Here is a 25,744-nt window from a genome sequence, read left to right on the forward strand (position 1 = left end):
ACTGTTCATCCCAAAGGCAACATCGATCGGCTTAGTTAGCAGCAGTAGCGAAGGAATCGCTCGATCAGGTTCAGTTAATACCCATCGATCGATCGCTCGGGTTTAGTAACGCATAGCCTGCAGTGCAATCGCTCGGGTTCAGTTAGAGCCCAACGCCTCGCTCGGGTTCAGTTAGAGCCAATGCCTCACACACACGCGCGTATGTGTATGAGAGAAACGCGCATCGCTCGGCCCCCGACCTCCCACCGTAACCGGGAACTCCTCGAAATTTTCCTCTCCCTCGCTTCTACCACGGTTTTTTCCGTAATGGACAGCCCAAAGAATGTCATGCAGCTGCGCCTCCGGCCCGCCCAGGACAAAAAGCCCATTTTCTGTCATGATTTTTTGTCATAGAAGTAGGAGCCCACCGCATCTATTATGATACCGGGTTTTGTCACAATTATTGTCATAGAAGTGTCATATGTATGACAGAAAAAAATTCGTTCGGCCCAAAATGTCACGGATGTGTCTTTTTTTTGTAGTGACGAGAGAGAGCGAGAGAGGGAGAGAGAGAGAGAGATAGGGATTAAACACATAGCTACTGGTACAAACCCTCAGCGCCGAGGGTGGACTACTCCCTCCTCATCATGGTGGCCGCCGGGATGATGAAGATGGCCATCGGTGATGATCTCCCCCTCCGGCAGGGTGCCGGAACAGGGTCTAGATTGGTTTTTCGTGGCTATAGAGGCTTGCAGGAATATTAGGGAATTTATATGGCGAAGAGGCGGTGCGGGAGGCCACCGAGGTGGGCACGACCCACCAGGGCGCGCCTGGGCCCCCAGGCACGCCCAGGTGGGTTGTGCCCCCCTCGGGGCACCCCTCTGGTACTTTGGCCCATCCTGGGTGTTCTGGTGTGTAAAAATTCTCCAGAAAGTCTCGTGGCGTTTGGACTCCGTTTGATATTGATTTCCTGCGAAGTAAAAAACAAGCAAAAAACAGCAACTGGCTCTAGGCACTATGTCAATTGGTTAGTCCCAAAAAATGATATGAAGTTGCTATAAAATGATTGTAAAACATCCAAGAATGACAACATAACAGTATGGAACAATCAAACAGTATAGATACGTTGGAGACTTATCAATAATCCATATTATCATTTACCATTTTACACCCATGTTAACTAGACTTTGCTCATTTATGCATAAATAGAAAACTTGGTCATTAAGATCCTTTGTAAATTTCTAGGCATGTGCTAGGGGCGCACTCGCATGCATTGTGTGCATGTGTTGCAGTGTGCACGCTTGTGCGTCTACGTTGTGGTGAAAAGGACATAACTTGACCACTTGTAGGATAAAATACCATTGACCACATTGAATTATAAAGATACATTGCTCATAAGTACCTTTCATGTGACACTTAGTGTCTTGCATTGTCTCTTAAGTGAAATCATAGGGCCATTCCTTGTGCTTTTCCAACTCAACGCATGATTTTGTCGCATTTGCAGGTAAATCTGGTTGACTGGTTAAAAATGATGGTTGCTAGCAGACGTTCAGAAGAGGTGGTGGATCCCACCATAGAGACACGACCTTCGACAAGAGTTCTCAAATGTGCACTTCTAACAACTTTGAGGTGTGTGGATCCGGATTCAGAAAAGAGGTCGAAGACTGGTCAAGTTGTGCGGATGCTGGAGTCAGATGACCCAATTCCTCGTGTGGTACGTAATATTTTTTGAAAGATAAAAAAAGCAACTTCATCCTTGTTTATGTCATGCATGTATTCTTAATTACTTTTAATTGATTTTTTGAAACATTTCATGTGAATGTGTGGTGGGATGGAACTCACATATGGGTCACCTCGAGTACTTGCCTATGATGAAGTAGTGCAAGAGCAGCTGCGGCATGACGATGCCACAGTCCTCGAGGAAGATCGTCTCCGGGCAGCTGTACGCCTTGAGGAAGCCGACCTTGTCTTTCGTCTCATTCAGTCCGCCAAGGGTGCATACGAGTTGATGCCGAGGTGGGAAGGCCCTTACCGGGTAGTACGTGCCACCAGACCTGGCGCAGTCCGTCTGGAGACCGAAGATGGCATCCCAATGCAAAACTCATGGAATATTGAGCATCTTTGCAAGTTCTACCCATAAGGTGCGGTTGCCGACCTGTTTTTTCCAAGCATAGTCCCCTGGACTTGTAACCCTTTGTACAAAGCCATGTGCAGGCCCTGTGTATAATTGAATAAAACAAAGTGTTTTCACAAAACTTGCATACATGATTTCTTGTTTGCTTAAATTTATTATGATTACACTAGTCTTAAGATAAGATGACTAGCATGATGTGGAAGGTCATGTGCTACCATCTTTTCTCCTTTTTTCCTTTGATGACAGCAGAAGGATTTCATCACGGATAATTTTTCGGGAAAAAAGGATAAATGCGAACCCATGTGTCGGTGCAACAAACCCTGGGTCTATTGCCCAGACTGTGCACATGCACGGTAACAAAATTATGGCACCAGGCCATGCTAGAGTACAAGGGAGCAAGAACTTCGAAGGACCAACATGCAGATCAAGAGGACCAAGGTCGAGCCAAAGAAGCAAGATACCACCAAGAGAAAAACCTCCCTTGTCAGGCAGACGAGCTTGGCAAGGGCGGGTCGCCCCCGGAAGAGAACATCCAAGACGTCCGGATAGGGCTTTCCGGGACTCACAAAGGCAAAAACCACCTTACCTAACCACTCTGCCATAACCCACCTTGTCAATCAGTGCGGTGTCAAGCCGCAAAGTGATTAAGTGGTAGCCATTCACCACATGGCAGCCTCTTTCTACAGGAAATACCTACAGACAACACCCGTCCTGCGACGTGTCAAGCAAGCAGGCGTGAAGCTGGCAAAATAGCCCGGCAAGGCTTGCCAGGCAAGCAACGATGTAACATTGAGCGACACATTTAATGCGCTCTGTCAACCTGCAAAATTAGGTATGATGGCACTGTTTGCTATCTTATTAGTGCATAATGGCTGATTTTCCATTGTGGTGACCCCTTAATCTATAAAATGAGGCCCGTGGCAACCATAGAAGAGGTTAGAAGGTGGGATACCCACACACTCATACACGCGTAGCCACTGTCGCCCATAGGCAACCCTGCCGGGCAAGTGTACTGCGCTCCACCAGCATTCTTCCACCATCAATCCACAAAAGCGGGAGTAGGGTTTTACGCCTCACGACGGCCTGCACCTGGGTAAAATTGCCCATGTGATTTCTGCTGTGCTGCCCCATGCTCTTCTGCTCTTTGTGCGACAAGACATCCCCCTGCCGAACCAGCAAGGGACCCTTGGTCCCATAGGTGCTCGTGGTTTCCCATGACATCTTTGGCGCGCTAGGTAGGGGAATCACTTGCGCGAACCTGAAAGCGTGTGCAGCGCGTCATCTTCATCGCCATCTTCGTCTTCGACGATGCCATCAACCATGGCGCCCAAGAAGAAATCCAGTGCTTTGGCTCACCCATCCACCTCAAAGGCTCCGCCACCCGCAGCCACCATTATTACAGGAGGTGCGGAGGCACGTGCGGATGTGGACGCTGCGAGGGATGTGGTCAGAGCAGGCGGCACCGTCACCACTTCCCCCGCGGCCGAAGCAGGAGCGGGAGACACCGGAGGAGAGAAACATCAGCCACGGCCATGCTCCATGAGGTATAGGTGAAGGGATTAATCCGTCCACACTCCTTTGTCTCGCCGACGGGCACAGCCGCAGCGATGGCGCTCGGTCCGGGGCGAATCACTACCCTTCGGCCACCCCCATCACGGGAGCGACCGCAATGAGTGCGCCTCCCCCGGGGCGAGTCGACCAAGCCGTTGTGCCCAACAGAGCCGCTGGCCCTCAAGATCCTTCGCCACGCCACCATGCCATCCAGGTGGCCGCCGCTCAATAGCAGGGATGTGGTATTGTCGTTGTTGGCACCGTCAGGAGCCGAGCAATGGTACGATCTGTGTCGGGGAAAACCGATCACCTATGGGGTCACAAGGATCCCTTCTACGTTCGGCGAGGGATTAGCTGTACGAAGAGCAGGTCGAGCCGTTAGCACACATGGGATTTTTATCCAGGTTCGGGACACAAAGATGCGTAATACCCTAGTCCTGCTTGTCTGGTTATATGAGTGTTCTTGAGGTTTTGAACTAGCTACGATGCGTGCTCGGTCCAAAAGTCCGAATCCTCTCTCCGTGTGCCTTGGTCCTCCTTTTATACAAAAAAGGGTTGCCATAGTGGCACAGAGGAGGTGGCAAGCTATAGCTGTACGAGCTTATTCCTTGGTCAACATAGGAAAAATGCATTTAATGCGTCGCCTACGTGTCCTCTCATTTTATTGGGGACGGCAACAGAGGCCATCTCATCTTTCACCGCTCCTCCTCGCCTTGACACGCGTCCAGGTCGACAAGGCATGCAGTGCCACGCTGGCTAACTAGCTGCTGCGTTGGCGCAATGGTAAGCTTCCACGAAGATTTGCATGCCGCCATGCAGGCACCTGCTTAGTTGGCACGCCTATCGTTGCACTAGAGTGGTGGTTAGGTGGCGAAACCTTGCCGGGTGCGGGTCTGGCCGTGGCCCAGTCATCGTCCCCGGCAAGGCTTGCCGGGGGGCCTTGGAGTCGTCCCCGGCAAGGGTCTCGCCGGGGGTCTTCGTCTTCTGGTCCCACGTGGATCCGTGGGCTACCAATCTTCATGTGGCACTGCATGCTATCAGGCACGTGCTCTCCAGATCTTGGTCTTAACATTGTCGATGGTGTCAGAGCTCTCAGCCCCAAGGGTGATGGATTTGCTAGTGTTTGTGCAGGTTGTCTTGGCAAGGCCCTTGCCGGGCATGGTCCATCTTGCCCCTCCACTCCTTGTGCTTCGGGTATCTGTCTTGGTAGTCTTCGTACTTTGCCTTCCTCCGCCTCGCCAAGCCCTACCGCAAGTGTGGCTACGACTGCTACAGAAGTACCCATACTTTTGTACACCGATAGGAGCCCCCAGGCCTGGGCCACACATAAGCGCAAGGCGTCGTTGGGCCAGGCCCATGGCAGTGCGCGGGTGGGCATGGCAGAGATGAATCGCCACGATCTTTCTGTCAGTTGCGGTTCCCCACGACGAGCGTCAAGCACGTGACGTGGGTGTCGTGTGTGGGATGGCCTTAGCATGCTTGCGTCATCTCATAGTCGATAGTAAAGAGGCGGCCCGTGCTTTCCTTATTTTAAAAAGAAGGAATCTGCGGGGGCGCTACTCATTTACTAAGTGGACTCGGGTCGCAGCTTGCATCGCGCCGCACCCCACGATCATGGGGTGGAAAACGATCGTCCCACCTATCTTCACGCCCCCTTCCGCTTAGCCACTTATCCTTCATACCTTTGGGAAGGGCACGTGGTGGATGTGAAGGACATGGGCATTAATGCTGAGGTAGAAAACCAGGTGTTTGTTGATTGGGGGAGTGGGTCGGTTCCGATTCCCCACGCTTTCGGAGGCCGTATTGGCTGTGCGGGGCGGTCGCCCCTTGGGCTGGGTGGCCGGGACCCAACCTCGCTTCTTCTATAAACAAGGGGGAGGGGCGGTGTTTATCAACACTCACCCCTTCCCCTCCTTCTGCTTATCATCTTACTCTGATTCACCATGGTGAAAGGGCATGTTGGCGCTTTGACGGTAGCGACGAGGGATTCTGCTCGACAGTGCGTTGCTCCTCCTCCTGAGCCTCCGACGGTAGAGCCTGCCGTGCGGGGAAGAGGAAGGTGACGAGGCCGAGGTTGTTGCGGTGCTCGGGGAGGAGGTGGACAGGGCGGTGCTCCAGCTACGCCTCCGCTGGCGGCCCCTCCTCCGATGGGCGGCCACATCGGTGACCAGCCCTATGAGTTCTTCATCAGGCTATATAAGCATGTGTGCAGTCGTCTCTGGCTTCCGACCCAGTTCGCCCGGGTGATGGAGCAGGATGCCCCGCGGGCCTTGAGGCTTCACATGAGAGGCTGCGGGAATAAGAAAGTGAGGTGCAGAATAAGACTCTTAACGGTGGGTCTATTATGATAACACCCTTAAGAGTCTTATTCTGCACCTCACTTTCTTATTCTGCTAACACCCACCACCGGAACCCCACAGATTGCAAAAACAAAAACAAGAAACCTACCCCAGCCGACCAGCCGCACACACCCCACCCCCACCGAACCCACGTTCTTCCCTGGTCAACCCCCCACCCACCTCTCCCCGATGCCCACGACCCAGCGCCACCACCCCCAATCGCTCCCCAATCCCCACCCCCACGAGCATGGCGCTCCGGTGCGGCGTAGGATCTGGATCGGGCTCAGCACCCCTGCCGCCCCACTCCTCCTTCCTCTGCCCCCGCACCCCAACCTTCCTCCAACTCTGCCGGCAACCACGGCAGCCGCCGAGGTCACCGTGGCCCTCTCCTCACCAGATCCGGTGAGCCCTCCATGGCCCTCTCCTCCCTACACCCCGTCGCGACCGGCCTGCGGCCATCCTCCCCTCGCCGATGAGCTGCGGTGGTCCTCCATCGACAGATCCAGGCCACGGCAGCCCCCCTCACAACGCCCCGCCACCAGAGCCGGTGGCCCACGCTGCCCCTCTGATACGTCTCCAATGTATCTATAATTTTTGATTGTTCCATGCTATTATATTACCCCTTTTGGATGTTTATGGGCTTTATTTTACACATTTATATCATTTTTGGGACTAACCTACTAACCGGAGGCCCAGCCCATATTGTTGTTTTATTGCCTATTTCAGTATTTCAAAGAAAAGGAATATCAAACGGAGTCCAAACGGAATGAAACCTTCGGCAACGTGATTTTGGGAAAGATTATGATCCAGGAGACTTGGAGTGCAAGCCAGGGGAGCATCGAGGATGCCACGAGACAGGGGGCGCGCCCACCCCCTGGGCGCGCCCTACCCTCTTGTGGGCCCCTCGAGGCTCCCCCGACCGACTTCTTTCGCCCATATAAGCCTATGTACCGTAAAAACATCGAAACAGAAGATAGATCGGGAGTTCCTCCGCCACAAGCCTCTGTAGCCACCAAAAACCTCTCGGGAGCCCGTTCTGGCACCCTGCCGGAGGGGGAACCCATCACCGGTGGCCATCTTCATCAGCCCGGCGCTCTCCATGACGAGGAGGGAGTAGTTCACCCTCGGGGCTTAGGGTATGTACCAGTAGCTATGTGTTTGATCTATCTCTCTTGTGTTCTTAACTTCGCACGATCTTGATGTATCGCGAGCTTTGCTATTATAGTTGGATCTTATGATGTTTCTCCCCATCTACTCCCTTGTAATGGATTGAGTTTTCCCTTTGAAGTTATCTTATCGGGTTGTGTCTTTAAGGATTTGAGAACACTTGATGTATGTCTTGCCGTGCTTATCTGTGGTGACAATGGGATTTCACGTGCCACTCGATGTATGTTTTGGTGACCAACTTGCGGGTTCCGCCCATGAACCTATGCATAAGGGTTGGCACACGTTTTCGGCTTGACTCTTCGGTAGAAACTTTGGGGCACTCTTTGAAGTACTTTGTGTTGGTTGGATAGATGAATCTGAGATAGTGTGATGCATATCGTATAATCATGCCCACGGATACTTGAGGTGACAATGGAGTATCTAGGTTACATTAGGGTTATGGTTGATTTGTGTCTTAAGGTGTTATTCTAGTATGAACTCTTGAATAGATTGATCCAAAATAATAAATTTTTGAGGTGGTTTCGTACCCTACCATAATCTCTTCATTTGTTCTCTGCTATTAGTGGCTTTGGAGTGACTCTTTGTTGCATGTTGAGGGATTGTTATATGATCTATCTATGTTATTATTGTTGAGAGAACTTGCACTAGTTAAAGTATGAACCCTATGCCTTGTTTCCTATCATTGCAATACCGTTTACGCTCACTTCTACCATTAGTTACCTTGCTGTTTTTATATTTTCAGATTACAAATACCTATATCTACTATCCATATTGCACTTGTATCACCATCTCTTCGCCGAACTAGTGCACCTATACAATTTACCATTGTATTGGGTGTGTTGGGGACACAAGAGACTCTTTGTTATTTGGTTGTAGGGTTGCTTGAGAGAGACCATCTTCATCCTACGCCTCCCACGGATTGATAAACCTTAGGTCATCCACTTGAGGGAAATTTTCTACTATCCTACAAACCTATGCACTTGCAGGCCCAACAACGTCTACAAGAAGAAGGTTGTGTAGTAGACATCAAGCTCTTTTCTGGTGCCGTTGCCGGGGAGGTGAGTGCTTGAAGGTATATCTTTAGATCTTGCAATCAAATCTTTTTGTTTCTTGTTTTATCACTAGTTTAGCTTATAAAAGGAAACTACAAAAAATGGAGTTAAGTTTGTCTCATACGCTTCATCTTTTTAATATCTTTCATGAATTTGATGAAAAGGAAAATTGTGCTCAAGTGTTAGAAGAAGAAATCTATAGAATGTTTGATACTAAATCTTTGAATGATGAGCATGGTTACAATGTTGTTAGTATGAATTCTTTGAATATCCATAGTACTAATGATGATTGCACTAGTTATGATGAAAATGTCTCCTATAAGCATATCAATTTTTGTGGACAGCATTGGGTTTGCATAGATAATCCAAATATAGAAGATAAATATTGCAAGAGGCATAAGCATTTAGAAACTAAATTGTTACAAGAAAGGCTAGATAAGAGTGCTGAAAAATTATAATTCCTTGGCCGTACTTCTGAACTTTGCAATGAAAGTGGTCATTTACATCTCCGATGCAAGTTGTTTCATGATCGAATCGTGTCCAAAAATTGTGATGATTTGATTTCCCTTGCACATTATAATGAACTTAGTTTGCTTATGGGTTATGAAGAAATGAATCATTTAATTAAGCACCTTCCAGAATTTGCCCGTTATAACCTTCTTGATTGTGATCTAGAGACGATTTATATGTTTTGTGCGGAGAATTGCATTGAAAATCCTAATATTGCCAATTACCTAAAGAAAAGGAAGCCAATAGAAGAAGAAGATAACACTAATTAAAGGGAAGAGATTTCCTACTATCCTCCTATTATTTCTTATGATGAATCAGGTAACGACGAAGAGCTTTCTATTCAACGAATCTCGTCAATAAGGAGCTCAAAGAGGAAGGTTGAACCCACACATAATGTGAAGAAGAAAAAGAAAAGAAGGAGCAACAATGGTATAAAGATATACCTCCTAAATGATGTTGCTCCTACTACTCATTGTGATGATGATAATTGCTATACTATTGGTGCTATCCATATTTTTAATGATGAGAGTGATTATGCTTATGATATGAAAGGGCCCAAGCTTGGGGAAGCTATGTTTGATAAGGATGAAATATTTGAGAATATATTTGCTGAAATTAATGTTTGTCCCAAGCTTGGGGATGCTATGTTGAATGAAGATGATATTTTTAGCCTCCCAAGTTTTGATATGCAAAGTTGTTATGATGATAGCATGCCTCCTACTTATGATGATGAAAGTGGGTTTGGAAGAGTGTCAACTTTAGGAAGTAGTGATCCCACTATTTTGTAGGATGTTGAATCTTATTGTGATGAATATGAAAGTGGATTTGGAAGAGTGTCAACTTTATTTAGTGATTATTCCACTATCTTGGAAGAGGTTTCAATCGATTATGATGAGAACGAAGTACCTACTTATGATGATTATTGTGATGAAACTTATGCTATAAAAAGTAGTGATGATTATATTCATAAAACTTTTCATGATTATGATTACCCTTTTTCTGAACATTACTCTTTTAATGTGGAAACAATTTTTAGTGTTCAAGTCTCTTACGATACTCCCACTATTCCGAATAAGAAGAATTTTGCTTATGTGGAGAGTAGTAAGTTTTCTATGCTTGTAGATCATGAAAAGAATGCTTTAGGTGCTGGTTATATTGTTTAATTCATTCATGATTCTACTGAAAATTATTATGAGGGAGGAAAATATGCTTGTAGGAATTGCAATAATATCAAGTTTCCTCTCTATGTGTTGAAAATCTTGAAGCTATGCTTGTTTTACCTTCCTATGCTAGTTGATTATTGTTCCCATAAGTTGTTTGCTCACAAAATCCCTATGCATAGGAAGTGGGTTAGGCTTAAATGTGCTAGTCATATGCTTCATGATGCTCCCGTTATGTTTCAATTCTTATCTTTTATGTGAGCATCATTGTCATCATCATGCCTAGCTAGAAAGGCATTAAAGAAAAGCGCTTGTTGGGAGACAACCCGATATTTACCCTTACTGTTTTTGTGTGTACACATGATTATGCTACTGTAGTAATCATGTTTTATAGCTTTTGTTTCAATAAAGTGCCAAGTAAGACCGTTAGGATAGCTTACGGTGATAGTTGTGTTGATCCTGCTGAGAATCAGAAACTTTTGCACCCAGTAAATTAGTTTAGTTAATTCACATAAACGTGCTTATGATCTGATTCTTTTTGCTATGGATTGATACACAAATTTCTTAAGTCTTCCTAATTTGGTAGGACGTTTAGAGTTCCATAAGTTTGCGTTAGTTACAGATTGCTACAGACTGTTCTGTTTTTGACAGATTCTGTTTTTCGTGTGTTGTTTGCTTATTTTGATGCATCTACGGCTAGTAAAATAGTTTATAATCCATAGAGAAGTTGGAATACAGTAGGTTTAACACCAAAATAAATAAAGAATGAGTTCATTACAGTACCTTATGTGGTGGTTTTGTTTTCTTTCACTAACGGAGCTTATAAGATTTCCTGTTGAGTTTTGTGTTGTGAAGTTTTCAAGTTTTGGGTAAAGCTTTGATGGACTATGGAATAAGGAGTGGCAAACGCCTAAGCTTGGGGATGCCCATGGCACCCCAATATATTCAAGTATAGCCAAAATCCTAAGCTTGGGGATGCCCCAGGAAGGCATCCCCTCTTCCGTCTTCGTTCATTGGTAACTTTACTTGGATCTATATTTTTATTCGCCACATGATATGTGTTTTGCTTGGAGCGTCGTGTATTATATTAGTCTTTGCTTTTTAGTTTACCACAATCATACTTGCTGTAACACCTTTTGGGAGAAGCCCACTTGATTAGAATTTGCTAGAATACTCTATGTGCTTCACTTATATCTTTTGATCTTGATAATTTTCGCTCTAGTGCTTCACTTACATTTTTTAGAGCACGGCGGTGGCTTATTTTTGAAGAAATTGCTAGTCTCTCATGCTTCACTTATATTATTTTGAGAGTCTTTTAGAACAACATGGTATTTGCTATGGTTACAAATTTGGTCCTAGAATGATGAGCATCCAAGTTGGGTATAATAAAAACTATCATAGAAAGTGAATTGGATGGTATGATCAATTTGATACTTGATAATTGTTTTGAGATATGGAGGTAGTGATATTAAAGTCATGCTAGTTGAGGTGATATGAAAAATGCTTGTGTTGAAGTTTGTGATTTCCGTAGCATGCACGTATGGTGAACCGCTTTGTGATGAAGTTGGAGCACAACTTTATTTATTGATTGTCTTCCTTATGAGTGGCGGTCGGGGACGAGCGGTGGTATTTTCCTACCAATCTATCCCCCTAGGAGCATGCGCGCAGTGCTTGGTTTTTGATGACTTCTAGATTTTTGCAATAAGTATATGAGTTCTTTTGACTAATGTTGAGTCCATGGATTATACGCACCCTCACCGTTCCACCATTGCTAGCCTCTCTTGTGTCGCGCAACTTTTGCCGGTACCATACAACCACCATATACCTTCCTCAAAACAGCCATCATACCTACCTATTATCGAATTTCCATAGCCATTCTGAGATATATTGTCATGCAACTTTCCACCGTTCCGCTCATATGACACGCATTAATTTTGTCATATTGCACTTTGCATGATCATGTAGTTGACATCGTATTTGTGGCACGGCCACCTTCATAATCTTCATACATGTTGCTCTTGATTCATTGCATATCCCGGTACACCGCCGGAGGCATTCATATAGAGTCATATCTTGTTCTAGCTTTGAGTTGTAAATCCATAAAATTGTGATGATCTTCATTATTAGAGCATTGTCGCGGAGAGGAAAGGATGATGGAGACTATGATTCCCCCACAAGTCGGGATGAGACTTCGGACTTTACAAAAAAAAAAGGCCAAAAAGAAAAAAAGGAAAAAAGAAAGGCCAAAGGAAAAAAAGAGAAAAAGAAAAAAAGGAGAAAAGAAAAAAGGAAAAGAAAAAAATAAAATGAGAGAAAAAGAGAGAAGGGACAATGCTACTATCTCTTTTTCCACACTTGTGCTTTAAAGTAGCACCATGATCTTCATGATAGAGAGTCTCCTATGTTGTCAATTGCATATACTAGTGGGAATTTTTCATTATAGAACTTGGCTTGTATATTCCAATGATGGGCTTCCTCAAAATGCCCTAGGTCTTCGTGAGCAAGCAAGTTGGATGCACAGCCACTTAGTTTCTTTTTCTTGAGCTTTCATATATTTATTGCTCTAGTGCATCCATTGCATGGCAATCCCTACTCACTCATATTTATATCTATTAATGGGCATCTCCATAGCCCGTTGATATGCCTAGTTGATGTGAAACTATCTTCTCCTTTTTGTCTTCTCCACAACCACCATTCTATTCCACATATAGTGCTATGTCCATGGCTCACACTCATGTATTGCGTGAAAGTTAAAAAAGTTTGATATTACTAAAGTATGAAACAATTGCTTGGCTTGTCATCGGGGTTGTGCATGATTAAATACTTTGTGTGATGAAGATAGAGCAACAGCCAGACTATATGATTTTGTAGGGATAACTTTCTTTGGCAATGTTATTTTGAGAAGACATGATTACTTTAATTAGTATGCTTGAAGTATCACTATTTCTTATGTCAGTATGAACTTTTATTTTGAATCATTTGGATATGAACATTCATGCCACAAAAAGAAAATTACATTGAGACTTATGCTAGGTAGCATTCCACATAAAAAATTCTGTTTTTATCATTTACCTACTCGAGGATGAGCAGGAATTAAGCTTGGGGATGCTTGATACGTCTCCAACGTATCTATAAGTTTTTATTGTTCCATGCTATTATATTACCCCTTTTGGATGTTTATGGGCTTTATTTTACACATTTATATCATTTTTGGGACTAACCTATTAACCGGAGGCCAGGCCCATATTGCTGTTTATTGCCTGTTTCAGTATTTCGAAGAAAAGGAATATCAAACGGAGTCCAAACAGAATGAAACCTTCGGCAAAGTGATTTTTGGAAAGATTATGATCCAGGAGACTTGGAGTGCAAGCCAAGGGAGCATCAAGGAAGCCACGATACAGGGGGGCGCCCACCCCCCTGGCGCGCCCTACCCTCTCGTGGGCCCCTCAAGGCTCCCCCGACCGACTTCTTTCGCCTATATAAGCCTATGTGCCCTAAAAACATCGAAACACAAGATAGATCGGGAGTTCTGCCGCCGCAAGCCTCTATAGCCACCAAAAACCTCTCGGGAGCCCGTTCCGGCAGCCTACCGGAGGGGGAACACATCACCGATGGCCATCTTCATCATCCCGACGCTCTCCATGACGAGGAGGGAGTACCTCGGGGCTGAGGGTATGTACCAGTAGCTATGTGTTTGATCTCTCTCTCTCGTGTTCTTGACTTCGCACGATCTTGATGTATCGCGAGCTTTGCTATTATTGTTGGGGAACGTAGTAATTTCAAAAAAAATTCCTACGCACACGCAAGATCATGGTGATGGCATAACAACGAGAGGGGAGAGTGTTGTCCACGTACCCTCGTAGACCGTAAGCGGAAGCGTTAGAACAACGCGGTTGATGTAGTCGTACGTCTTCACGGCCCGACCGATCAAGCACCGAAACTACGGTACCTCCGAGTTCTAGAACACGTTCAGCTCGATGACGTCCCTCGAACTCCGATCCAGCCGAGTGTCGAGGGAGAGTTTCGTCAGCACGACGGCGTGGTGACGATCTTGATGTACTACCGACGTAGGGCTTCGCCTAAGCACCACTACGATATTATCGAGGTTGGTTATGGTGGAGGGGGGCACCGCACACGGCTAAGAGATCCAAGGGATCAATTGTTGTTGTGTCTAGAGGTGCCCCCTGCCCCCGTATATAAAGGAGCAAGGGGGAGGGGGCGGCCGGCCTAGTAGGGGCGCGCCAAGGGGGAAAGAGGGGGAGAGGAGGTAGGAAAAGGGGGCCGCACCCCTTGTCCAATTCGGACCAGAGGGGGGCTGCGCGTCTCCTTCCTTTCGGCCTCTCTCCTCTATTCCCGTATGGCCCAATAAGGCCCATATACTCCCCGGCGAATTTCCGTAACTCTCCGGTACTCCGAAAAATACCCGAATCACTCGGAACCTTTCCGAACTCCGAATATAGTCATTCAATATATCGATCTTTACGTCTCGACCATTTCAAGACTCCTCGTCATGTCCCCGATCTCATCCGGGACTCCGAACTCCTTCGGTACATCAAAACTTATAAACTCATAATATAACTGTGATCGAAACCTTAAGCATGCGGACCCTACGGGTTCGAGAACAATGTAGACATGACCTAGAACTATTCTCGGTCAATAACCAATAGCGGAACCTGGATGCTCATATTGGCTCCCACATATTCTACGAAGATCTTTATCGGTCAAACCGCATAACAACATACGTTGTTCCCTTTGTCATTGGTATGTTACTTGCCCGAGATTCGATCGTCGGTATCCAATACCTAGTTCAATCTCATTACCGGCAAGTCTCTTTACTCGTTACGTAATGCATCATCCCGCAACTAACTCATTAGTCACATTGCTTGCAAGGCTTATAGTGATGTGCATTACCGAGAGGGCCCAGAGATACCTCTCCGACAATCGGAGTGACAAGACATAATCTCGAAATACGCCAACCCAACATGTACCTTTGGAGACACCTGTAGTACTCCTTTATAATCACCCAGTTACGTTGTGAAGTTTGGTAGCATCCAAAGTGTTCCTCCGGTAAACGGGAGTTGCATAATCTCATAGTTACAGGAACATGTATAAGTCATGAAGAAAGCAATAGCAACATACTAAACGATCAAGTGCTAGGCTAACGGAATGGGTCATGTCAATCATATCATTCTCCTAATGATGTGATCCCGTTAATCAAATGACAACTCTTTTGTCCATGGCTAGGAAACTTAACCATCTTTGATTCACGAGCTAGTCAAGTAGAGGCATACTAGTGACACTATGTTTGTCTATGTATTCACACATTTATTATGTTTCCGGTTAATACAATTCTAGCATGAATAATAAACATTTATCATGAAATAAGGAAATAAATAATTACTTTATTATTGCCTCTAGGGCATATTTCCTTCAGTCTCCCACTTGCACTAGAGTCAATAATCTAGTTCACATCGCCATGTGATTTAACACCAATATTCATATCTGTATATGATTAACACCCATTGTTCACATTGTCATGTGACCAACACCCAAAGGGTTTACTAGAGTCAATAATCTAGTTCACATCGCTATGTGATTAACACCCAAAGAGTACTAAGGTGTGATCATGTTTTGCTCGTGAGAGAAGCTTAGTCAACGGGTCTGTCATATTCAGAGCCGTATGTATTTCACAAATATTTTATGTCCACAATGCTCTGCATGGAGCTACTCTAGCTAATTGCTCCCACTTTCAATATGTATCCAGATTGAGACTTAAAGTCATCTGGATTGGTGTAAAAGCTTACATCATTGTAACTTTAACGACGGGCTCTTTTATCACCTCCATAATCGAGAAACATCTCCTTAGTCCTCACTAAGGATATTCTTGACCCATGTACAGTGATCTACTTATTAGATCAAAATTGTATTCCTTTGCCAAACACAGAGCAAGGTATACAATAGGTCTGGTTCACAGCATAGCATACTTTATAGAACCTATGACTGAGGCATACGGAATGACTTTTCATTCTCTTTCTATTTTCTGCAATGGTCGGGTCTTGAGTCTTACTCAACTTCACACCTTGTAACACAGGCAAGAACTCCTTCTTCGGTTGTTCCATTTTGAACTATTTCAAAAATTTATCAAGGTATGTACTCATTGAAAAATCTTATCAAGCGTCTTGATCTTGATGCTCAATGTGTAAGCAGCTTCACCGAGGTCTTGCTTTGAAAAACTCTTATTCAAGTATCCTTTCATGCTATCCAGAATTTCCATATCATTTCCAATTAACAATATGTCATCCACATATAATATTAGAAATTCTACAGAGCTCCCACTCACTTTCTTGTACATACATGCTTCTTCAAAAGTCTGTATAAAACCATATGCTTTGATCAACTCATCAAAGCATATATTCCAACTCCGAGATGCTTGCACCAGTCCATAGATGGATCGCTGGAGCTTGCACAATTTGTTAGCACCTTTAGGATTGACAAAACCTTCTGGTTGCATCATATACAACTCTTCTTTAAGAAAACCATTAAGGAATGCAGTTTTGTTTATCCATTTGCCAGATTTCATAAAATGCGGCAATTGCTAACATGATTCAGACAGACTTAAGCATAGATACGAGTGAAAAACTCTCATCGTAGTCAACACCTTGAACTTGTCGAAAACCTTTTGCGACAATTCTAGCTTTGTAGATAGTAACACTATCAGCGTCTGTCTTCCTCTTGAAGATCCATTTAATCTCAATGTCTCGCCGATCATTGGGCAAGTCAATCAAAGTCCATACTTTGTTTTCATACATGGATCTTATCTCAGATCTCATGGCCTCAAGCCATTTTGCGGAATCTGGGCTCACCATTGCTTCTTCATAGTTCGTAGGTTCGTCATGGTCTAGTAACATAACTTCCAGAACAGGATTACCGTACCACTCTGGTGCGGATCTTACTCTATAAGACCTACGAGATTCTGTAGTAAGTTAATCTGAAGTTTCATGATCATCATCATTAACTTCCTCACTAACTGGTGTAGTAGTCACAGGAACAGATTTCTGTGATGAACTACTCTCAAATGAGGGAGCAGGTACAGTTACCTCATCAAGTTCTACTTTCCTCCCACTCACTTCTTTCGAGAGAAACTCCTTCTCTAGAAAGGATTCATTCTTAGCAACGAATGTTTTGCCTTTGGATTTGTGATAGAAGGAGTACCCAACAGTTTCCTTTGGGTATTCTATGAAGACGCACTTCTCTGATTTGGGTTCGAGCTTATCAGGTTGAAAACCTTTTTCATATAAGCATCGCAACTCCAAACTTTAAGAAACGACAGCTTAGGTTTACTTCTAAACCATAGTTCATACGATGTCGTCTCAACGGATTTAGATGGTGCCCTTTTAACGTGAATGCAGTTGTCTCTAATGCATAACCCCAAAACGATAATGGTAAATCAGTAAGAGACATCATAGATCGCACCATATCCAATAAAGTGCGGTTACGACGTTCGGACACACCATAACATTGTGGTGTTCCAGGTGGCGTGAGCTGTGAAACTATTCCACATTGTTTTAGTTGAAGACCAGACTCGTAACTCGAATATTCGTCTCCGCGATCAGATCGCAGAAACTTTATTTTCTTGTTACGATGATTTTTCCACTTCACTCTGAAATTCTTTGAACCTTTCAACTATTTCAGACTTATGTTTCATCAAGTAGATATACCCATATCTGCTCAAATCATCTTGTGAAGGTCAGAAAATAACGATACTTGCCACGAGCATCAACACGCATTGGATCGCATACATCGGTATGTATTATTTCCAATAAGTCAGTAGCTTGTTCCATTGTTCCGGAGAACGGAGTTTTAGTCATCTTGCCCAAAAGGCACGGTTCGCAAGCATCAAATGATTCATAACCAAGTGATTCCGAAAATTCATCTTTCTGGAGTTTCTTCATGCGCTTTACACCGATATGACCCAAACGGCAGTGCCACAAATAAGTTGCACTATCATTATTAACTTTGCATCTTTTGGCATCAATATTATGAATATGTGCGTCACTATGATCGAGATCCAACAAACTATTTTCATTGGGTGTATAACCATCGAAGGTCTTAATCATGTAAACAGAATAACAATTATTCTCTAACTTTAAATGAATAACCGTATCACAATAAACACGATCAAATCATGTTCATGCTCAATGCAAATGCCAAATAACATTTATTTAGGTTTAACACTAATCCCGAAAGTATAGGGAGTGTGCGATGATGATCATATCAATCTTGGAACTACTTCCAACACTCATCGTCACTTCCCCTTCAACTAGTCTCTGTTTATTCTGTAACTCCTGTTTCGAGTTACTAATTTAGCAACCGAACAAGTATCAAATACTCAGGAGCTACTATAAACACTAGTAAGGCACACATCAATAACCTGTATATCAAATATACCCTTGTTCACTTTGCCATCCTTCTTATCCACCAAATATTCAGGGCATTTCCGCTTCCAGTGACCATTTCCTTTGCAGTGTAAGCACTCAGTTTCAGGCTTTGGTTCAGCTTTGCGCTTCTTCGTGGGAGTGACAACTTGCTTGTCATTCTACTTGAAGTTCCCTTTCTTTCCCTTTGCCCTTTTCTTGAAACTAGTGGTCTTGTCAATCATCAACACTTGATGTTCTTTATTGATTTCTACCTTCGTCGATTTCAACATCACGAAGAGCTCGAGAATTGTTTTTGTCATCCCTTGCATACTATAGTTCATCACGAAGTTCTAGTAACCTAGTGATGGTGACTAGAGAATTCTATCAATCACTATCTTATCTGGAAGATTAACTCCCACTTGATTCAAGTGATTGAAGTACCCAGACAATATGAGCACATGCTTACTAGTTGAGCGATTCTCCTCCATCTTTTAGCTATAGAACTTGTTGGAGACTTCATATCTCTCAACTCGGGTATTTGCTTGAAATATTAACTTGAATTCCTGGAACATCTCATATGGTCCATGACGTTCAAAACATCTTTGAAGTCCCGATTCTAAGCCGTTAAGCATGGTGCACTAAACTATCAAGTAGTCATCATATTGAGCTAGCCAAACGTTCATAACGTCTGCGTCTGCTCCTGCAATAGGTCTGTCACCTAGCGGTGCATTAAGGACATAATTCTTCTGTGCAGCAATGAGGATAAACCTCAGATCACGGATCCAATCCGCGACATTGCTACTAACATCTTTCAACACAATTTTCTCTAGGAACATATCAAAATAAACATATGAAAGCAACAACGCAAGCTATTGATCTACAACATAATTTGCAAAATACTACCAGGACTAAGTTCATGATAAATTTAAGTTCAATTAATCATATTACTTAAGAACTCCCACTTAGATAGACATCCCTCTAATCCTCTAAGTGATTACGTGATCCATATCAACTACACCATGTCCGATCGTCACGTGAGATGGAGTAGTTTCAACGGTGAACATCAATATGTTGATCATATCTACTATATGATTCACGCTCGACCTTTCGGTCCCCATGTTCCGAGGCCATATCTGTATATGCTAGGCTCGTCAAGTTTAACCTGAGTATTCCGCGTGTGCAACTGTTTTGCACCCGTTGTATTTGAACGTAGATCCTATCACAGTCGATCATCACGTGGTGTCTCAGCACAAAGAACTTTCGCAATGGTGCATACTCAGGGAGAACACTTCTTGATAATTAGTGAGAGATCATCTTAAAATGCTACCGTCAAACAAAACAGAATAAGATGTATAACAGATAAACATCATATGCAATCAAAATATGTGACATGATATGGCCATGATCATCTTGCGCCTTTGATCTCCATCTCCAAAGTACTGTCATGATCTCTATCGTTACCGGCACGACACCATGATCTTCACCATCTTGATCTATATCAATGTGTCGTTACATGGTCGTCTCGCCAACTATTGCTCTTGCAACTATTGCTATCGCATAGCGATAAAGTAAAGCAATTATTTGGCACTTGCATCTTATGCAACAAAGAGACAACCATAGGGCTTCTGCCAGTTGCCGATAACTTCAACAAAACATGATCATCTCATACAACAACTTATATCTCATCACGTCTTGACCATATCACATCAAAACATGCCCTGCAAAAACAAGTTAGACGTCCTCTACTTTGTTGTTGCAAATTTTACGTGGCTGCTATGGGCTTAGCAAGAACCGTTCTTACCTACGCATCAAAACCACAACGATAGTTTGTCAAGTTAGTGCTATTTTAACCTTCGCAAGGACCGGGCGTAGCCACACTCGATTCAGCTAAAGTGAGAGAGACAGACACCCGCCAGCCACCTTTAAGCACAAGTGCTCGTAACGGTGAAACCAGTCGCGCGTAAGCATACGCGTAATGTCGGTCCGGGCCGCTTCATCTCACAATACCGCCGAACCAAAGTATGACATGCTGGTAAGCAGTATGACTTGTATCGCCCACAACTCACTTGTGTTGTACTCGTGCATATAACATCAACGCATAAAACCTAGGCTCGGATGCCATTGTTGGGGAACATAGTAATTTCAAAAAAATTCCTACGCACACGCAAGATCATGGTGATGGCATAGCAACGAGAGTGGAGAGTGTTGTCCACGTACCCTCGTAAACCGTAAGCGGAAGCGTTAGAACAACGTGGTTGATGTAGTCGTACGTCTTCACGGCCCGACCGATCAAGCACCGAAACTACGACACCTCCGAGTTCTAGCACACGTTCAGCTTGATGACGTCCCTCGAACTCCGATCCAGCCGAGTGTCGAGGGAGAGTTCCGTCAGCACGACGGCGTGGTGACGATCTTGATGTACTACCGACGCATGGCTTCGCCTAAGCATCGCTATGATATTATCGAGGTGGATTATGGTGGAGGGGGGCACCGCACATGGCTAAGAGATCCAAGGGATCAATTGTTGTTGTGTCTAGAGGTGCCCCCCTGCCCCCGTATATAAAGGAGCAAGGGGGGAGGGGGCGGCCGGCCTAGTAGGGGCGCGCCAAGGGGAGTCCTACTCCCACCGGGAGTAGGACTCCCTCCTTCCTTGTTGGAATAGGAGAAGGGGGAAAGAGGGGGAGAGGAGGAAGGAAAAGGGGGCCGCACCCCTTGTCCAATTCGGACCAGAGGGGGGCTGCGCGCCTCCTTCCATTCGGCCTCTCTCCTCTATTCCCGTATGGCCCAATAAGGCCCATATACTCCCCGGCGAATTCCGTAACTCTCCGGTACTCTGAAAAATACCCGAATCACTCGGAACCTTTCCGAACTCCGAATATAGTCGTCCAATAAATCGATCTTTACGTCTCGACCATTTCGAGACTCCTCGTCATGTCCCCGATCTCATCCAGGACTCCGAACTCCTTCGGTACATCAAAACTCATAAACTCATAATATAACTGTCATCGAAACCTTAAGCGTGCGGACCCTACGGGTTCGAGAACAATGTAGACATGACCTAGAACTATTCTCGGTCAATAACCAATAGCGGAACCTGGATGCTCATATTGGCTCCCACATATTCTACTTAGATCTTTATCGGTCAAACCGCATAACAACATACGTTGTTCCCTTTGTCATTGGTATGTTACTTGCCCGAGATTCGATCGTCGGTATCTAATACCTAGTTCAATCTCGTTACCGGCAAGTCTCTTTACTCGTTACGTAATGCATCATCCCGCAACTAACTCATTAGTCACATTGCTTGCAAGGCTTATAGTGATGTGCATTACCGAGAGGGCCCAGAGATACCTCTCCGACAATCGGAGTGACAAAACCTAATCTCGAAATACGCCAACCCAACATGTACCTTTGGAGACACCTGTAGTACTGCTTTATAATCACCCAGTTACGTTGTGACGTTTGGTAGCACCCAAAGTGTTCCTCCGGTAAACGGGAGTTGCATAATCTCATAGTTATAGGAACATGTATAAGTCATGAAGAAAGCAATAGCAACATACTAAACGATCAAGTGCTAGGCTAACGGAATGGGTCATGTCAATCACATCATTCTCCTAATGATGTGATCCCGTTAATCAAATGACAACTCTTTTGTCCATGGCTAGGAAACTTAACCATCTTTGATTCACGAGCTAGTCAAGTAGAGGCATACTAGTGACACTATGTTTGTCTATGTATTCACACATGTATTATGTTTCCGGTTAATACAATTCTAGCATGAATAATAAACATTTATCATGAAATAAGGAAATAAATAATAACTTTATTATTGCCTCCAGGGCATATTTCCTTCAATTATAGTTGGATCTTATGATGTTTCTCCCCCTCTACTCCCTTGTAATGGATTGAGTTTTCCCTTTGAAGTTATCTTATCGGATTGAGTCTTTAAGGATTTGAGAACACTTGATGTATGTCTTGCCGTGCTTATCTGTGGTGACAATGGGATTTCACGTGCCACTTGATGTATGTTTTGGTGACCAACTTGCGGGTTCCGCCCATGAACCTATGCATAAGGGTGGCACACATTTTCGTCTTGACTCTCCGGTAAAAACTTTGGGGCACTATTTGAAGTACTTTGTGTTGGTTGGATAGATGAATCTGAGATTGTGTGATGCATATCGTATAATCATGACCACGGATACTTGAGGTGACAATGGAGTATCTAGGTGACATTAGGGTTTTGGTTGATTTGTGTCTTAAGGTGTTATTCTAGTACAAACTTTTGAATAGATTGATCCGAACGAATAACTTTGAGGTGGTTTCGTACCCTACCATAATCTCTTTGTTTGTTCTCCGCTATTAGTGGCTTTGGAGTGACTCTTTGTTGCATGTTGAGGGATTGTTATATGATCTATCTATGTTATTATTGTTGAAAGAACTTGCACTAGTGAAAGTATGAACCCTATGCCTTGTTTCCTGTCATTGCAATACCGTTTACGCTCACTTTTACCATTAGTTACCTTGCTGTTTTTATATTTTCGGATTACAAATACCTATATCTACTATCCATATTGCACTTGTATCACCATCTCTTTGCCGAACTAGTGCACCAATACATTTTACCATTGTATTGGGTGTGTTGGGGACACAAGAGACTCTTTGTTATTTGGTTGCAGGGTTGCTTGAGAGAGACCATCTTCATCCTATGCCTCCCACGGATTGATAAACCTTAGGTCATCCACTTGAGGGAAATTTGCTACTGTCCTACAAACCTGTGCACTTGCAGGCCTAACAACGTCTACAAGAAGAAGGTTATGTAGTAGACATCACCCTCCGCCTACCAGCAGGCGTGGCCTCCCCGTCCACTCGACGGCTACCACGGGATGGTTGGCGGTCTCTCATGGCCTTCTCCCACCTCTGTACTCGCCGGCTGCCGCGCCCACAACCGCCCACCATCCTTTTTGGGCCTCCCGTGGTCTGCGTCGTCAAGCCATCGGTGGCAGCGCCGTGCAGTCCACTGCATTGGTGCACGCAGCACACCCATCATGCACCATGCAGTCCACGCAGTGCAAAAAAGCAATAGCCATCCCCCCGCCACACACACACACACCGCCAACGATGAGCAGAGGAGGAGCTCCACCTCGCTGGCCCGAGCCTCCCTTCGGCAATACAGATGTGGATTGATGGTCCTGCTCGTCTCCATCTGTCCCTTCTGTCCTCATGTCTTCCCGACGAGCTTCCCCCCTCCCTTGCAGTCAGGCCTCCTGGGCTTGCAGTGCGCCAGATCCGGGCCCTCGCACCTCTACCTCGCCACTGACGAGAACCCAACGCAGGAGGATCCCTCTCGAGTGGCTTGGAGTACCATGGCTGGCTTTGTGCATGCCGTTCCGAGGGCGTCGACATGTAGTTCACATTGTAAAAAACCAAAAGAAGACGGTTCATTGTAAAATTTCCTAGGGAAACAAAAATAAAAGCAATGCGGTTTGTTTTCAGTAGTGATGCGGTGTGAAGTGCATTATATTTTCACGTCCTTGAAAAAATTACGTTTGAATAAAAGAAACCATGCAGTTCTCTTACCCGTCTGATGCAGTGCGGTTTTTTGTCCAATGCAGTGCGGTTTTCAATCGGATGAAGTACCCACATCGATTTAGGTGTCGCGAAAAAGAGAGTGTCCGCATTTCGGTAAATTCGAAATTCCTCTTAAACCGTAAAGAATTAGAGAGAGTGTTCTACATAAAAAACTTGCGCCTCGTCGATATATTTCCAACGGCGTATCACCTGAATCATTCCGACCAGCGGTTCGTTAAAATTTCGCGAAAAACCGCTGCTGCGACTCGTCGTCCGCAACACAATTTTCAAAATTAACTTAAAACCGTAGGGAATCTCAAAACCATTTCTACATATGAAAGTTGCGCCCTGTCTGTAGCTTTCCAATGGCATATTGCATGCCTCGTTTCGACAAACGGTTCAAAAACTAGAGCGAAAATAGTACCGAAAATTGCAAAAAATTTGAAAAAACGTGATTCCGCGATTTAGTATTTTTGAAACTGCTCTTAAACCGTAAGGAGTTAGAAAAATTAATAGATATGAAAAAGATGTGCCTCGACGATAACTTTCCAACAGCGTATCATTTGCTTTATTCTGATGAGCAGTTTAGAAAAAATCACGAAAATACGCTCACTGCCACTCGTCATCCGCCGCACCATTTTTGAAACTGCTCTTAAACCGCGAGGAATCTCGGAAAGTGTTCAACATGACGAAGTTGCGTCTAATCCATAGCTTTACAACGGCATATTATATGCGTTGTTCCGATAAGCGGTTAAAAAACTAGGGTGAAAACAGTACCAAAAAACAATGCGTGCAGTTTTTTTCGACACGAAGTTCACTCGCTTGAGTTGTGCAGCACACTTGGTTCAAACAATGATGTGCACTTGCGTTGAGCGTGCAGTGCGGAAGTGTTATCAGAATAGTTATTCTACTAATATTAGCAGAATAGTTATTCTACTAATATATATATATATATATATATATATATATATATATATATATATATATATATATATATATATATATATATAAACATGGAAACTAGCAGGGAACTGGACATGCTAAAAAGCTAAAAACTATCAGGCTGCGTGCAGGATCTGTGCCTGGCTCTGTACATAGGGTTACATGCCTTGCCGGAGCTCCCGGCAACCGCGCCCTATTGGTAAACTTGTGAAGATGTTTTATATTCCAGGAGTTGCTCACTTGAATGCCATCTTCGGTCTCCAAGTGGACTGTGCCGGGCCTGGTGACTCGTATTACCCGATACGGGCCTTCCCACTTTGGCCTCAACTTGTTTGCATTCTTGGCGGACAGAACGCGCTGAAGAACAATGTCGCCTTCCTCAAGGCTTCGAGCGTGAACCTTGCGGCTATGATAGCGGCGCAAGGCTTGCTGGTAGCGAGTGACTTGCACAGCAGCTCGAAGACGATCTTCCTCAAGGAGCGTCGCATCATCTTGGCGCAACTGCTCTTGCTCAAGCTCATCATAAGCGAGCACTTGAGGTGACCCGTATATGAGTTCAGTCGGGGGGAACTGCTTCTGCCCGTAGACCAGGGCAAAGGGTGTCTGGCCAGTGGCTCGATTTGGTGTCGTTCTGATTGACTAAAGAACCATTGGCAATTCATCAATCCAGTGCCTTCGACATTTGCGCAGTCTGTCGAAAGTCCTCGTTTTGAGGCCTCGCAACACTTCAGCATTTGCCCTTTCCGCTTGGTTGTTGCTCCTTGGATGAGCAACATAAGCAAAGCAAACTTTGCTGACAAGGTCTTGGATATATTCCATGAAGGTGCGGCTCGTGAACTGTGTGCCATTGTCGATGATGACTCTGTTTGGCACACCAAAATGGCAAACGGGTCCCTTGAAGAACTTGAAAGCCGACTGTGCTGTC

General features: G+C 44.6%; 1 pseudogene; it reads left to right on the forward strand.

Moving 5' to 3' along the window:
- LOC119279524 overlaps nt 1–1,744 on the forward strand; it is a 55,581-nt pseudogene extending 53,837 nt beyond the window's left edge.
- The last annotated feature ends 24,000 nt before the right edge of the window (nt 1,745–25,744 follow it).

This window comes from Triticum dicoccoides, chromosome 3B, assembly GCF_002162155.2.
Source record: "Triticum dicoccoides isolate Atlit2015 ecotype Zavitan chromosome 3B, WEW_v2.0, whole genome shotgun sequence".
Lineage (NCBI taxonomy): Eukaryota > Viridiplantae > Streptophyta > Magnoliopsida > Poales > Poaceae > Triticum > Triticum dicoccoides.